Source organism: Sus scrofa, chromosome 17 (genome assembly GCF_054392235.1).
Source record: "Sus scrofa isolate SSC_HxYL_T2T_F1_AM1 chromosome 17, Sscrofa_HxYL_maternal_Yorkshire_Landrace_v2.0, whole genome shotgun sequence".
Classification (NCBI taxonomy): domain Eukaryota; kingdom Metazoa; phylum Chordata; class Mammalia; order Artiodactyla; family Suidae; genus Sus; species Sus scrofa.
In genome coordinates this window covers 13328645-13346750 of record NC_139399.1, presented here as the reverse complement: position 1 = coordinate 13346750, position 18106 = coordinate 13328645, and the positions used below count along the sequence as shown (strand labels likewise).

At 36.1% G+C, this 18106-nt stretch overlaps 1 long non-coding RNA gene across 1 annotated transcript in view; it reads right to left on the bottom strand.

Moving 5' to 3' along the window:
• LOC110257446 (uncharacterized) overlaps positions 1-17412 on the bottom strand; it is a 425451-nt gene extending 408039 nt beyond the window's left edge. The window contains exon 1 of the long non-coding RNA XR_002340035.2: positions 17182-17412. This is a non-coding gene — a long non-coding RNA (uncharacterized LOC110257446). The remainder of the gene's footprint in view (positions 1-17181) is intronic.
• Between the last annotated feature and the right edge of the window lie 694 nt (positions 17413-18106).

The window sequence follows — 18106 nt, the reverse complement described above, 5'->3', positions numbered from 1 at the left end:
CACTTACAGTCAAATCTTAATTTTATAGAACATTCCTCAGGCTGGTTAGGCATGCCTAAGCAATTCTTCTTTGGATTGAGCAGTGTGATATGATCATGGTCAGCATTTTCACTTTTTTTTTTTATTAATATAGAAAACTTGCAATAAGGTGTGTTGCTTTCCATATAAATTTTGAGCCATTTGCTTTCAGTGAAACTAAGGAAGACATAAGAAAAGCTATTTTTGGAGTTTCCTTGTGGTGCAGTGGGTTAAGGAGCTGGTGTTGTCACTGCAGTGGCCTGGGTGGCTGCTATGGTATTGGGTTCGATCTCTGACCCAGGAATCTCTGCATGTCTTGGGCACAGCCCAAAAAAAAAAAAAAAAAAAAAAAAAAAAAAATTTTTAAAGAAAAGCTACTTTATTTGGATCAGTGTTGCTTTTATTTTTTTAAACAATTCTGACTGGTTATCACTGCTGTAAAGAGTTAGGGAAGCAAAATAGTATGAATTTGTATTTGACTGACTGAAGGTCAAGGGATACTTTGTAAGTGTGTAAGTGTCCTGATAGGAATGATTAAGACCAGTCACCTTAATTAACTACAAGCCAGAGGGAAACTACTGGAGCTCTGAAGAACTATGAAATCTAAGCATGTGAGTTTCTTGTTTCAAACCTGGCATTTCCCATTTGGATGATTTCTTTTCCAAAAATGTTCATTTTTATTTTGTAAGATATTTAATGGAATAATAGTCATATTACTGGAATAAATATTAAGGATGACTCACAACAAAGTAGAAGTTAAATCTATACTTCCTTTGAGTTGAATTGTGTTATTTTTTTTAAAGATTTCTTATTTTTGAATAATTTTTAGATCTACAGAAAGGTTGCAAAGATAGTACAGAGAATTCCTATATACTGTGTACCTGGTTTCCCCTATAATTAATATTTTCATTGTCATGGCACATTATTCAAAACAAGAAATTGACATTGGTGCATTTATTAGTTTCCTAAAGTTGCTATAACAGACTGCTATAACCTTAGTGGCTTAAAATCATGCTTATTCTCTCACAGTTCTAGAGGCCAGAAGTCCACAATCAAGGTGTTCCCAGGGCCATACTTGCTCTAAAGACTTTAGAGAAGATTCTGCTCTTTGCCTCTTTCAGCTTCTGGTAGTTGCTGGAATTTCTTGGATTTATGACTCCAATCTTCAATCTCTGCCTTTGTGATCACACTCCCTCCTCTTCTCCTTCTGTATGTCTCTGTTTCTCTTATAAGGTCACCTGTCATTAGATTTAGAACTAGCCAGATAATTCGGAGCGATTTTCTTATCGCAAGATCATTAATTACATCTGCCAAGATACTTTTTTTCCAAAGAAAGTAACATTTACAAGTTCTGCGGACTAGGATGCAGACATATCTTTTCAAGGCGTCACCATTCAACTCATTTTATGTTACCAACCAAACTCCTAGTTTCTCCATCAGTGTCATTTTCCTGTTCCAGGAGCCAATCCAGAGCAGCATAATACATTCAGTTGTCATTTCTCCCTCATCTCCTCCTGTCTTTGACAGGTCCTCCGACTTTTATTATTTTTCATGACCTGGAAGAGTCTTCAGGTGTACTGACCAACTAACCCACAGAAAACCTCCCAATATATGTCTGTCCTATGTTTTTCTCATGGTTAGACTGGGTTTCTAGGTTTGGGAAAAAGAAAACAACAGAGATAAGGTGCTTTTCTCGTCACATCATATAAGGGGTACATGATTACTACACGACATTATTAGGGATGTGAACTTCCATTGCTTGTTTAAGGTAGTTTTTGCTAGGTTTTCCCACTGTAGCATTCCTACTTTTTTCCTTCCCCGACTCTATTCTATGGAATTAAATCTCTAAGTCTAGTCCATGGTGGGTAGTGGGGTTGGGGGTGGGGATAGGGCTTAAGCTTCACCTTCTATAAAGCAAAATAACCACATAATATAATCTGGCATTCTTCTGTAACTTCTCCCCGTTATTTATTTTTAATCATGTATTCATATCAGTATACATGCATATATATTTATTTTATATTTGGGTCATGATCCAATATTAGGCGACCTATTTTGTCACTTAAATTGTTCCAGCTGTAGCCATGGTAAATTCTTTCAGATTAACCCTGTGGTCCCTTTGACAGGCCCCCATCCTTTCAGTTTTTTGAGCACTTTTTTATTTTCTGTCACTAAAGATATACCAGGATTAATTGGTATTTGCAGTTTACTTTTTAAAGCCAAATAATATATTAAATACTCAAGAGTTTGGTTTTGCTTATCTGGAATGGGAAAGGGCACTTGACTTTTAATAACTACTGGAATCTAGTAAGTAAAAACAGTGGCATGGTTTCATAAAGTAATGATGAAACTAACAGCCAAGTTTAAGTTATGGGAGGTAAGTAACCGCTTTCCTTACAACCAAAATGTTCATGCTTCAAGCAGAAGACAGGGATGTAACACTGAATTCTAATAACAGAGTGAGCAACCTTTGACTCCAACACAGCCTCAGTTGAGACTGTCAATTCTCTCTTTGTGAACATCTCAAATGCTGTAGATTTGGCTACTCCCTCCTCACTTGGTTTTTAAATGTCATCAGTGTTTGTAAATGTAGCAGTTCTGCTTTCTCATAAAATTACCAACTGAATAAGACATTGTTTCCAAACAAGAGTTTTGGCTCTTGAGACCCAAGAACATTTATGGTGTAACTATAGGTCACGTAGCCCAGAAATGAAGCGAAATTAAGCTGCCCATGGAAGCCTATGAGTACATACTTGGAATAAACAGCACTATGCAGAATTCTAACTTTTGTGTATTTGTTTATAATTTCTATAGAAGAGGAAAGCAAATAAATAGTTCCCTGAGTATTGTTGGGCATCCTGGGAAGCAGGCTATATTTACCTAACACTGCTTGGTCAGAAGCACAACAAAACAGACCACAGTTATGACACGCAACAGCAATAAGGATAACTTCAATAACATAACATTTTACCATTCTGAAAACACACACACATACATGTATTTCATATATAAATATATATACACACACACATATATTTCACCACCAAATAGCTCTTCCAGACAGGCAAGAAAATTAACAGATTATCTCCACTCTAGGGATGAAGAAGCCTGCAGGAAGACAGGCTGCATTTCTTGGTGTGATCATAGTTATTTAGTTACAGAGCATAAGGATTCAGGCATGTCTTCTGAATCATTTTGTCTTAACAACATATGAAGAGAAAATCATAAAATGTTTTTTAATGTTCTTGTGGAACATATGAGGGTAATCCCAATGAGCAATATAAGAACAGTTACTAAGTGGTCAACCTTCCCTTTAAACACAAATTGCATTTATATGACCCAATGTATTTACAACCTAATGAATGAGGTAGTTTTCCAAAATTTAGTCTGGCATGTAACAAATATTCTAAATTCTTAAAATGTCATTTCAAGGAAATTATGTATGTATTAATATCAAGGTAGAAAAAAATAATGGTGTTTCTTCCTCTAAAACAAGAAGTTATTTAATAAAATATACTTTAGAAGATATGCATTGTAACATTAAAAATGAAGAAATATGACATGTGCTCTTTTGTTTTCCGGCACGGAACATTTTTAAAATAGTGTATTTTGCCTTTTATTTCCACAAAAGCACTTAGCAACCTTTCGTATTTTCCACATCATTTCTTGACAAGACAAAGAGAACGGTAATCTGTGGGTGGCACTCTGAAATACTCATCAGAGGAGTGCCATAAGAAAGAACATCACGTCAGCTGTTGGAATGTTTGCCACCTTACTTGCCTGAGAATCAGAAGAAACGGCTTCGTGATTATTTATGACACAGAGTAATTTTACTTTTGATCTCCAAATGAAGTCATTAATTCTAAAGGGTAGGGTCTCACCACTAATGCAGTCATGCTTACAAAAGAAAAGGAAGGAGTAAATTAAGCAGTCAACTTATTTAGGATTTCTTTCTCTGCTTTTTACATTAGTCTTCTAATAATTCTTTAAGTCAAATGTGATCTCAAATATCATTGAACATGAATTGTGGGTAATTAACTCACTAAAAAATTAACCTAATGTATTTTGATGGGTTTTAGTGCAGTTAAGAAAACTGTAATCCCTAAAATTGTTAATGCTAAAACTGACAATTACTCCATTTCCTTTCCTCATCAGAGTGTTGGTGAATGCTTGATTCGCTTTGGATTTTCAGAAGGTAAAAGCAACAGCACATATATAAATGTAATCTAATTTCTTTCACTTCTGCCATAAACATAGAATATGTACTTTTTTGCTTCCTTTTACTTCTCACTGATCTGTCTTTATATTTAAAATAGGATTCAAGTAGACAACATATAGTTGAGTCTAATTTTTTTTATCCATTCTGATAATCTCTGCTTTTTATTAGTGTGTTTAGACCATTCAAATTTAAAGCAATTATTGATATAACTGGATTACTATCTACCATGTTTGTTAACTGTTATATTCCTTGCATTTGTTATCTTTTGGTTTCCCCTCTTTTTCTGCCTTCTCTCATTTTAACTGGGCATTTTGTCTGATTTGATCTTAACTGCTCCCCTAGTATATCAATTACACTTCCTTTAAAAAATTTTAGTGGTTCCCTTAGAGTATGTAACATATATATTTTAATATGCTAAGTTCACATGTTAAAACAACTTCAAATACCCTATAACAGAATATTCCCAATTGCTCCTTTTTATCCCTTATGACATTGCTATCACAATGGACTGAGTTGTATCTCCTTAAAATTCATACATTGAAGCCCTAACCTCCAACGTGATAGTAGGTGGAGACAGGGCCTTTGTGCAACAGCTTTAGAACCCATGAGACTGTGGCCCTTATGATGGAGAAAAGAAAGAGGAAAAAATCAGCATTCTCTCAACCATGGGAGGACACAAAAAGAAAGGAGCTGTGTGCAAGCCAGGAAGAGCTCACGCAAGAAGAAACCAAATCGAACTGCACCTTTGTCTTAAACCTACCAGCCTCCAGAACTGTGAGAAATAAATGTCTGTTATTTAAGCTACCCAGTCTGAGTAGACTAATATACGATCATTTATTTCACCTAACCCTATGCTGTAACAGCAGTGTCATTACAATTACTTTAAACAATGTTATATTTTAGATCAGTTAAGAATAACAAAAGCATTTGCAGCACTATTCACAACAGCCAAGACACTGAAACAACCTAAATGTCCATCAACAGATGAATGGATTAAGGTGTGGAATATATACAATGGACTACTACTCAGCCATTAAAAAAAGAATGAAATAATGCCATTTGCAGCAACATGGATGGAACTAAACAGTCTCATACTAAGTGAAGAAAGTCAGAGAAGAACAAATACCATATGATATCACTTTTATGTGGTATCTAAAATATGGCACAAATGAACCTATCTACAAAACAGAAAGAGACTCACAGACATAGAGAACAACACTTGTGGTTGCCAAGGGGGAGGAGGGAGGGGGAGGGGAGAGAGAATGGTATGGACTAAGACTTTGGGGTTAATAGATGAAAACTATCACATTTAGAATGGAGAGACCACAAGGTCCTACTGTATAGTACAGGGAACTATATCCAATCTCCTGGAATAGACCATGATGGAAAATATTTAAAAAAAAAAAAAGAATGCAAGGCATTAATAGGTCTATAGCTAGGAAAACTGGTGCATTTTTCTTCTTTTATTTTGACTTATATTAACATTTTTTAATATGGTTCCTTAAAAAAATAACAACAGTATCACAGAAAAAAAAGGAAGAGTAAAACTGTTCTTGCCTTCCTTTATTCCTACTTCAGAGTTCTCCCTTTCTTTATGTCCATCCAAGTTTCTGACATTTATCATTTTCCTTCTTCCTGTTTCTACTTGTAACATTTGTTTCAAAACACATCATCTGGTGATGGATTCTCTAAGTTTTTGTTTGTGTGATAAAGTCTTTCTCTTCTACTTTAGAAGGATAATTTCTCCTGATACAGAATTTTTAATTGGCAGGTCTTTAAAATTTTTTCTTTCATTGTGCTCTCCACTCCACTCTCTTCTTGCTTACATAGTTTCTAATGAGATTTCTGTAATTATCATCCTTGCTTCTCCATAAGTAAAATGTTCTTCCACTTCTGGCCTCTTTCAAGATTTTCTTTATTTTCTGCAGGCTGAATATGATATCCTATGGGTGCAGTTTTTTGCTATTTATCCTTCTGGGCGTTTCTGAGTTAACCAGGTTTGGGATTTGATGCTTATCATTAATTTTGTCAAGTTCACAGCCTTCATTACTTCAAATATTTCTTCTACTCCTTTCTCTTTCTGATAATCCATTAGATGTGTGGTATATGCTTTGTAATTGCCACACAGTCCTTAGATATTCTCACTTTTTATTATTTTTCCCTCTTTGCATTTTGGTTTAGTATATTTGTACTGCCATACATTCAAGGTCACTTATTCTTTCCTCAGCAATATCTTATACACTGATGATTCCATTAAGGCATTCTTTGTTACCCTATTTTTTTAGTTTTTTTAATGACTTTTACTTTTTTCAATTATAGCTGGTTTACAGTGTTCTGTCAATTTTCTACTGTCCAGCATGGTGACCCAGTTACATATCTGTATACATTTTTTTTTCTCACATTATCATGCTCCATCATAAGTGACCAGACATAGTTTCCAGTGCTACACAGCAGTATCTCATTGCTAATACATTCCAAAGGCAACAGTCTGCATCTGTTAACCCCAAGCACCCATATGTTTACCATGTTACCATACTTTCGATTTCCCGAATTTCCTTTTGATTCTTTCGTAGAGTTTCCATTTCTCTACCAACATTATCCATCTCTTTTTTTATGTTTTTGACTTTTTTATCATACCCTCAACATGTTAATCATAATTATTTTACATTCTCTGTCTGCTAATTCCAAAACCTGTGTCATTGTGAGTCTGATTATGTTTGTCTCTTCAAACCGATTTGGCATGATCTATAATGTTTAATTACAAGATTAATTTTAATTAATAAAGATAATCTACCTCTATCTAGTTCTATATCTATAACTGACAGTATGATAATTTATGTTAATCTGGCTAGGTTGTTGAGCTATGCTTAGCGTTTGCTGTAGCTATAGATGTCAGAGGCTTCAAATTACTCCAGTGTCCTTTCTGTGTGTCTGCAGTTGTCTTTGCATTTCCTTAAGAACTCCCCTTTCAAACAGTCTGTGACTTTTAGCCCTTTCAACTGTAAATCCACCGTTACTATACTGGAGTCCTGTGGGCATATGCTAAGGTGTGGGGGTGGGAAGCATTCTAGAATCTCAATTAAATATTGGTGTTTTATTTGGCCTATTTTCCTGGGATGTGGCCATCATGAGTATTTTTTAGCTTTACCTTCCTCCCTCACTGGTGGTACAGAGAGGCTAAAGAGGGCTGGCGTCAGGCAGGCTAAGACCCTGGTAAACTTTTCCCCTGGATTCTGGGCCTTTGTTACAGAAAAGGCTCTAAGCTTTTAAGTATTACCCTCTGCCAGAGCCATAAAAGTCTCTCTCTCTCTCAGCCTTGCATCATGAGGTCCTGATGGGATTCCAAGATCCATCTGGAGTGTAAGGGCTCCCTAAAATTAGGGTCCCCTCAAATCATTCCACACTCCACCTCTAGCAATTACCATTTAAGTGTTCCTACAAGTTTCTGAATCCTACTGCTTCTGTTCCAAGCAAGCTGGGCTTGGCTGGTACTATATTTATATGCCTATGATTCTCTGTATCCACTTGTCTCTCCAGATGTCAAGATGATGGTTTTGCTCTATAACCCACCCAGTTCTCTCCTAGATTCAAGAAAACTTACTGATTGTCAGTTTGTTCAACTTCCTGTTGTAAGGACAGAGTGTGACTTTTAAGCTCTATTTGTCTCAGGGAAAACTGCAGCAGAAAGTCTCTAGAATTAGCACTAGAATATTTTTACTCCATAATTTCCTCACTCAGGACAGTCCCTAGAATGTATCATTCTCTTATTCAGGATCAAAGGGATACAGAACTAATACAGTCAAAGAGCCAAGTATTCTGATATTAGGCTGCCTTCACTTTAAATGATTGAAGACACATATGTAACCATTTTTTTTTTTTTAAACAAAAGGGACTTAGACTAGTTAGTTCATCTTAATACTTGATTTCAGAAATTAGTAATGCCCATTAATAGAAATCTAGACCACTGGCATATCAAATATTAAGCTGAATTATTCTTCATATTATAATGTAGAATGGATTTTAAGAAATCTGATGGTTTAGACATTATCTATACTTTATATAAAGTGTGTGTGTGTATTTTCTCCCCTTTAATAATTTCAGATCCATTCTCCACTCTCTTCTGCCCTCCTCTGTGCCCTGAAAACCTGATCCTTGCAGAATGAACCAAAATGCTCCCTTGTCTTCTGCCTTCTGGTTGCATTCATCAAAGACTAAGAACTCAGATGGAGGGAAAGGAATAATGTTGAGACATTAATTCTCTCAATCCTTCCCTGTGTGTTCACCTCTAGTAGAGCACATCCCTCAAAGGTCACAGGTCCTCCCCACTGTTGACCATTCCTTTAGAGTTTTCAACTGCTCCCACTTGCTGCCCATTCAAGTCCGGGGTTATGAAGGCCTAACTACTTATGCACCTAATCTCTGGTAAATATTCAGTATTTAAAGCAGAAAAATACACATGACACAATATATTGTGCTCATTCCATGTCATTGGCACAACTCCTTTTCTTTCTCCCCACTTGTTTTCTAAGACTATAGCATAGCAGTGTGTCTAAAAGAAGAAAGAATTGTGTCTTGGATGCTCCAAAAGTAACATTTACATTAAAAAGAAATTGCCTAGTGAAAGACCAAGTATTTCTGAGCCAAGACCAGCAACTCTGCTCTTGCTCCTAGAAGGTAATCAGTTCTATTTGTTTTTTAGATGCTGGAAATTCCTTCCAAAGTCTGACAGTTTTATCAGACCTACTTTGGGTAATATTGTAAAATTTGGCCTTTATTTTTATATTGATATTATTTTACTGGAAAGTTAAGAGAGAATGTCAGGCACTATTATAAACACAAAGGTGAATGTTGAATTAATAATGACTATTACTATTTATTTTAAATGAAGCAAACCCATTTTACCTTCCCACATGAGGCTCAACACAGAATGACACTAACTTCTTTACTTGTACTCTATTTTGAGCTAAACCTAGATATCCTGAACAACCCCAAATCTCTGACTTTGTTTTGCTACCTTCTATTAGGATTCCCTAGCTGCAGCACTACTTATAGAAATTCTATACTTTATTCAAGGACTATCATGGGTAACAACTCCATGAAACAGAACCCAGTTCCTTCAAGAAGACAGTCTCTATCTTTTGAAAAATTATTTTATATTATTTATTTCTCATTGTCTTTTTACAATACACATACAATCAACTCTTATTAACTGCTGTAGTTATATAAGTTCTACAAAGGTGTAGTGAACACTGAATCAGCAAACACTGAATTCTCTGGGGAAATACAAGGTTAATTTCCTACAACTCTTTGGTCACAATGTTTTAGCCATCATTTTGGTCAATGCATAATCTTGTTTTATGTGTTTCCATTGAAAGACACTTTATTAAGTATATATTTTGATTAATTAAAATTGAACTCACACTCAACACTAGTGCTTCATACCTAATGAAGATTATCACCCTGTATTTTTTTCCACAAGATATATCGCAGCTTCCTTGCACTTAGGAAGGCTAAACAAATCCTTCAGCACTACACTTGGGGTGGTGGCTAGAAGTTCCCGGGTGAGGGAGTGATCCCATGCCATAGCAGCAACCCAAACCACTGCAATGGCAATCCCAGATCCTTAACTTAACGAGCCACAGAGGGCACTCCAGGGGTCATTTTAAATGACAGAGTCACCAATGAAGAGCACAAAAATGCAAAAAACATAGCACAAAATGGACTGTTAAAAGGTCACCTGTTTATAGTATAAGAGTTGAAACCAGAAGGTAGAGTGCCTCCTTGTCGAACCGCAGCTAGGAATATGCATATCAGGCTACTCAAATTTTTCACCTCTCTACACATGTCTGTGAATGACTGAAAAACACCATGATTATTGATTTTAGAATTATGAACAAATTTTAGTGATTACGCAAATTTGCAAATATAGAATCTGTGAAAAATGAGGATAGAGGTGAGAGAGAGGGAGAGAGGGTGTGTGCATTAGGCACATAGATGTACAAAGGCAGGGCTCACTACCTATAAAAGAAAATAAAAAAGTAGACTAACGCTTCAGTGTGATATGAAATATACAGAGGGAAAGTCACGGTACTATGAGACCTCATAATGAAGGTACCCGGTGAAATATCAAGGTCAGGAAAGGTTTCCTGGAAAAAGTAGCTCATGAGATGAATCCAGAAGGACAGTTACAGCAGAAATCTTTAGTGTCATGTTCCATAGCATCTCATTATAACTGCTGCCTGGGTACATGACACGTAAACAACTGGAATAAAGCTTTGATTAGAAACTTAGGTTAGAAACATAAACTAGGAGAAAAAAATATTTTGCCCAACTGGAACTTGGATATACAATTACTCCTAAAATCTTGGAGACTTATTTCAGCCACTGTAATTACTAGAGCACAGCACTTTCCTGTAGGACAGACATCACGCATGATGACATCATGCATGACTAAACTGGGACAATGCAGAGCACCAACAAGATTGACAGCAGCCAAAATCTGGGGAGACTCATATGCCATGCAAAAGGAGAGCAGACTGAGAAGGAGTCATGAGAGAAGTAGAAGGATAATCAGTTGTGGCATCTTAAAATCAAAGTAGAAGTTACATAATGGGGGGGGGTAAGTGTTGGAAAGAGTCCAAGTAGTAAGAAGAATGAAAAGCATCCATTGGATTTCACAGCTGGAAGGGCACTGTTGACCTTGGGAGGAACAATTCCAGGAAAGAACTGGAGACAGAAGCCAGACTGAAATACACTGAAGAGCAAAATTAACGTTTCTGTGATTTTTTTCCTCTAACTCCAGACATACTAGCTTTTTTTTTTTTTTTTTCTGTTTTTAAAAATGTCAAATTCACTCTGGATAAAGGTTTTAATGTTTTCTCCCTTCTCTTTATTTGTTAACTGCTTCTTAAATTTAATTCTTTCAGATGTCACTTCCTCTGCAAGGTCTTCTCTGAACACCACATGCCATGCACCATATTGGATCTCCCTGTACATATTCTCACAGTACCCTTTCACTGACTCTCATTCCATGTCTATCTCATTATTTGAATAATGTCTGCTACCCCTCCCGACTACTAAGTAAAGATCAGAACCATGCCTGTTTTCCTGACGAAGGAATCCCCAGCACTTTGTGACATTCTTGGTATGTGATTTTTTACACAACTACTTCCCATAGAAGACTAAAAATCCATTGAATTCATTCATTCATTTTGTTTCCCTGCCAAGTCTTGCATGTGCAAATACTCATTAAATATGTCCAAGCAGTCAAACAAGAGTTAATTGCAATGAAAAATCTAATAGAAAATATCTAGACGGTCACATGGTTTCTACAATCTTTCCCCAACACTACATGTTAGCTTTGTTCACCACGGCATCCCCTTTGCCTAGAATGATGTCTGGCACAGCCATTTTTTGCTGACTTAATAGGTAAATGATTAAATGAATGTAAAATTGTAATGAATTACGGTCCAATCTATACCTTAAGTTTATAAGTTTACAAGGCAAATCTCAAAAAATTAGAACAACAGCTTCTATGATGATTCTAAAAGGCAAGGAGATTATTCCAAGGGAACTTCTGGCTCTTACTGTAACCTATAATATGAGGAAGTTAATGAAGAGGTACTTTTAGGAACCAAGGTGGCATAACAAGTTCAAATTCAAAAAGTTATGAATAATAAGTGAAAGATCTGCACATGACTAAGTACATATGTGAAAGCATGAGCATCACTTAAGATATGCTAGAGTGAAGGAAACATAAAATAAAAGAAAATAAAAAGAAAAAAATTTTAAATTATACATATATGGAGCTATGAGAAACACATGAAACAGAATTTAAGATCATGCATTAACATACAGAGCTTAAAATCATCAACACCATTAACCACTAAATAAATGCAAATTAAAAACACAATAAGATATTACTGCATGCCCACTAGAATGGCTAAAAGAGTAGGACAGATATTAGCAAGCACTGGTGAAAATATGGATCAACCAGACCTCTTATATACTGTTGGTGGGAATGTAATAATGTATAACCATTTTGGAAAATATTTGGCGGTTTTTAAATCAAATTAAACATAAACTTACATTATGATTCACTCAACTTTTGAGTATTTACACAGAGAAATGAAAATTTATATCTACGAAGTGATTTGTACTTGAAAATTCACAGCAGCTTTCTTTCTAATGGTCCAAACTGAAAGTGGCTCAAATACTCATCAATAGGTTAGCAGATAAACAAATCATGGCATGCAATGGAATGCTTCTCAAAAAATAAGAGAAATGGATTACATATACATTTCACAACATGAACAGGCCTCAAAAATATTTAAGTGAAAGAAGTCAGAATAAAAGACTACATGCTATTGCTATGAAATTCTAGAAAATCCAAAACTAAATTATAGTGACAGAAATTAGATCAGAGTTGCCTGGAGTGGGTTATAGTCCACTTATAAACTTATTTATTATTGGGAAAGGACAAAACAAAATGTTTTTGAATGATGGAAATGTTTTACATCCAATATGTGGTGGTGGTTATATACATTGGTCAAACGTATTTCACTGTAAGTTAGAAATAAGTATATTAAGTACTAATGGGAAAAAAAGCAAAAATTAACCAACGAGATCTAATTAAACTTAAAAGCTTTTGCATAGCAAAAGAAACCATAAACAAAGTGAAAAGACAACCTATGGAATGGGAGAAAATAGCCGCAAATGATGGGACCAACAAGGAATGAATTTCCAGAATATATAAACAGCTCATATATGTCCGTATCAAAACAGCAACCCAATCAAAAAATGGGCAGAAGACCTAAATAAACATTTCTCCACAGAAAACATATAGATGGCCAATAGGTACATGAAAAGATGCTCAACATCACCAATTATTAGAGAAATGCAAATTAAAACTACAATGAAGTACCACCTCACACCACTTAGAATGGCCATCAACAAAAAGTCTACTTTTTATCATAAATGCTGGAGAAGTTGGGGAGAAAAGAGAACTCTCCTACACATTTGATGGAAATGTAAATTAGTGCAGCCATATGGAAAACAATGTGGAGTTCCCTTAAAAAAATTAAAAGTAGACTTACCGTATGATTCAGCAATCCCACTCCTGGAAAAGGCAAAAACTCTAATTTGAAAAGATACATGCACCCCAATGTCAGCAGCACTATTTACAGTTTTGAAGACATGGGAGTAATTTAAACGTCCATCGACAGAATGAATAAAGAAGATGTGGTGTGTATATATATGTGTGTGTGTGTGCCTATATACAAATATTTGAATAATATATATACATACTGTATGTGAATAACTAAGATGTGATGTATGTGTGTATACATATATGTGCATACATATACACATAATAGAATTTTTTCAGCCATAAAAAAGAATGAAATAATGCTATTTGCAGCAACATAGACAGACCTAGAGATTATCACACTAAATGAAGTCAGACTAAGACAAATAACATATGAAATCTAATCTTTTATGTGAAATCTAAAATTTTGCTTCAGATGATCTTATTTACAAAACAGAGATAAACTCACAGACATAGAAAATAAACTTATGGTTACCAAAGTGGAAGGGCAGTGGTTAAATTAGGTGTTTGGAATTAACAGATACACACTACAGATATATATAAAACAGATTAACAGCAAGAACCTATTGTATAGCTCAGGAAACTATATTCAACATCTTGTAATAACCTATAATGGAAAAGAATCTGAAAAAGATAGATGTATATATCTGAATCGCTTTGCTGTATACCTGAAACACAGTACTGTAAATCAACAAAATTTCAATTTCAAAAAATTATAAAGAAAATAATTTGAGATTTAATATTTACATTTAAATAAGTGAGGAAATAGCCCAGGATTCTGAATGAGTGCATTAATATCACTGCATGCAAACGGTACTCCAATAAATTTTATGAAAAGTTTATATATTAACTGAAAACAGAAAAAAGAAATCCTCAACTTCTATTTTATTTCCACTCTTAAGGGACATTTAGTATATTTAACATTGATAGAAAATAATCAAAATCAAGTTTGGTAAGAAGATTGTTCAAAAACATCTAAGTATTCCAAATTGTACCTCATGAATTTTGGTCAAGGTTCTTCAATGCCAAAAGAAGAATCCATTCTACTATTTTAATCCATTCTATGGACTGAACTCTGCCCCCCCCCCAAATTCCTATGCTGAAGCCCTAAACGCTAACGTGACTTATTTGGAGATGGGGCCTTTAGAGAAGTAATGAAGGTTATTAGAGTAGAGCCCTCATCCAATACAATTAATGTCCATGTAGGAAGAGAAACCAGGAGTTCCCACTGTGGCTCAGCGAAAAAGAATCTGACTGGTATCCATGAGGACACAGGTTCAATTGCTGGTCTCGCTCAGCAGGTTAAGGATCTGGTGTTGCATTTTGTTATGGCAGCCTGATCATATTAAGACAAACTGAAATTGCTTTTTCATAGGGTACGTGATTGCTTATAGATTCTCTGGTAGGGCCAAGAAATCAGTTTTGGTTGCCACCCAGGGATCTGCTACTTAAACCTCTATCAGATCATCCCAGAGAAACCAAGTATCTCCTGCACATGTTTACAAGAGCCAACCTTTCCATGTGGTCACTGCCTCTGTTACCTCCTTTCATGTTTCCCATGGGAGTGTCTGCCTGGGAGAGCCGACAGAATCCAGTCCACCAGCACGCCCAGATCCCTGTTAGTAAGACCTCTGAGCTGCTTTCAGGGTACTTCAAGAAGTTTTTCAACGAAAAATTGAAGAAAAACTGAAAATACTCTATAACTAAAAGGGAGATCAAAGACTCACAGTAAGCCTGATGTTCCTTTGCCAAATTTCAAAGAAGTCTATTAAGAGGCTAATTTTTTCCCCTTTAATGGGGAAAAAAAGTAGTAATCACTAAAGATTACACAGTTTTATCATGAACTAGGTTTCTCAGAATAGTATGACTGACTGATCCAGAATGACATGCAAGAGTCATCCCTACTGCAACTAGCACAGGATGAATAAATATGAAACAGGTTCAAAAAGGAAAGTGATTGACTGATTGAAAGCATCACAAAAGGAAATTTCTATGTACCAGCCATGAGAAATATTTTTTAACATGAACACAAACATACACACCCCAGCTTGACAAATTTGCAAATGACACAGTGTAGAAGCATAAGTTAAAGAGATGGCCTCTAACACTGCTTTTGTTTGTTTGTTTTGATTTTTTTTTTTGTGGGGTTTTTGTTTGTTTTTTTCCCCCTGCAGCTTTAACTGGTGGACTTCACTTTTGCTACACCATGCCCATATCAGCCACCTTGAAACTTGTTAAGTGTTCTCAGCTGGAATGAAAAGATCACCTCCACAATGTATCTGTTTGATCTCAGGCAATCCATTTCACCTCTATGGGCCTATGGCTTATCATTTGAACACAAGGATCATTTCCAAGGACCATTTCAGCTCTCAATTCCCATGATTCTTAAAGGGTCTGGCAGCACTTGCGTTTTCTCCAAGAAAACAGTTTTTAATCTGCTCTTGCCTATGAGTTTTATGAGGCTATCCTATCGATATGTTACTGAGCACTTGGAAATTGTTGGTTACAAAGTAAAAATAAAGAATAAAGCAGCTTTTCTGAAGCATCTTTGTTAAGACCTCAGCTTACAGCATTGTGCCATTTGCTATACTCAGGAAATGATTTAAAATTAAGTAAAATCAAACAAACAAAAAACTAGAGAAAGAATGTGGAAGATTACTAGCTGTGTTTGAAATCTTTTAGTGATTAGCCCACTCCTAGAACTTTTAATAAAAACGATCTTTAGCTTGTGTGTTCAAATCCCTCTAATGCAAGTACCAGAGAAGACTTAAACTGAAATGAATCTAATGAGGGTGGAAGAAATTCTGGTAACCTTTCAGACTGTGTCCATCCATGGCTGGCATGAGAAAGTGTCACCATCCAATCTTCCCTTCTTTCTTAGTTCAATCCTTATCACGGTAAGTGCTGCCTTGATATTTAACCAAAATGCAATGACATTTTGGGCTCTCTGCAATTAGACCAACTGGCTATTTTTATTACTTCATTTTATGACTTTCAGAAAAACCAACTCACCTGTGATGTGGAATTTTGAAAGAGGTACAGCAGATCATGTGGAAAATGACATTAAGCATGAATAATTTACATCTTGATATCAGGTATACAACAATAATTAGGAATTTTTATCAGGGGTGATAAAAAGTGAGAACAGAGTTGTTTTGTTTGAATTTCAGTTGCATTTCTTTCACAGATTCCAAATCCTAAGGTTCTGGTAAACACACTTCCCTTTAATCATCTCTGCATGAGCACAGTCTTGCTAGTTCAAAGCTAATAAACACCTATGGTCTACATTACTTGTTCAGATGATGCATTTATTCTCAGGCTTATTGTGAGAATGCTGACAAACCTCTGTTGCATAACCTTACAGAGTCTGGACACGAGAAAGTTAATCAGAATAAGTAGAAATAATGAATCCTCAAACTCATTTCCAAAATTAGAAGCCATCTACCTACAATTTATATTCAATGTTTCTGTGTACCTTACGCAGTAGTTCCCCCCTTATGCTTGGGGAATATGTCCTAAGATCTCCAGTGTATGCCTGAAACTGAACACCATCAACCTTACACGATGTTTCTTCCTACACATGCGCACGAATGATAAGGTTTAATTTATAAACCAGGCACAACAAAGATTAACAATAGTAATACGGATTATAACAATATACTGTCACAAAAGTTATGGGAATGTGGTCCCTCTCAAAACATCTTACTGTACAAAATTAATGCTCTTCCCAGCTAAACTAAGCACAAACACTTGTCACATAACTTTTGCAGTCTGAGGTGGGACCGCAAAACAACTTACTTTCTTCACAATTTGAAGAACAGAAGTTTTTTTTTCTTACCTTTGGTTTTTGCAACCTCGTCCCGCAATTTCTTTTCTTTCCTTATTAAGTCACTTTTCACCTAAAGGCAGCACTTTATGGCTTCTCTTCTGCATATTCAAATTGCCAGAATCACTACTCTTGCGCTGTGGATCCCTTATTAAGTAAACAGAAGTAGCTGGAACGCAAGCTGCTGCCGAAACCAGGCTGCCAGAGTGATCTGGTAGCCAGGATGGCTGCCGGGCAATTAACAAGTCATCAAAGGGATGGTTCGCGTTTGGGCGGGATCACGCGAGATTTCATCACGCTACCCAGAAGGTGCCTAATTTAAAACTTAACAATTGTTCATTTCTGTAATTTTCCATTGCAAATGTTTGGACCATAGTTGACTGTGGGTGACTGAAACTGTGAATGAGGGGGGGACTACTGTAAAATAAATTCGTAAGTAATGACCCCTATGCAAAGGCTTACAAAACTCCTTCCTGAGGCCATTTGCTTTCTCAGATTCGCAGAGAGAAGAAATGACTGCAATTAATAAGAGAATTTCTAGGTGTGGGGCACTGCGTGTGTAAAGTGCCCCAATTCTTATTTCCGTATACCCAGTGGGCCCTCTTCCTACCAACAAATGAAGCAGTGGGAGCAGAGAACTTGAACACCAAGTATGTTCTCTGATCAAGCATAAAAAAGGACCTTCAGGAGATCCCATCCTGGTGCAGCAGAAACGAATCAGAACCATGAAGTTGAGGGTTCAATCCCTGGCATCAGTCAGTAGGTTAAGGATCTGGCATTGCCGTGAGCTCTGGTGTAGGTCATCAGCTACAGCTCAGATTAGACCCCTAGCCTGGTAACCTTCATATGCTGCTGGGGCGGCCCTAGGAAGGGAAAAAAAAAAAACCCGAAAAACCTTCATATGCTTTTCCCCAGAATGCTGCACATTTTGGTATAA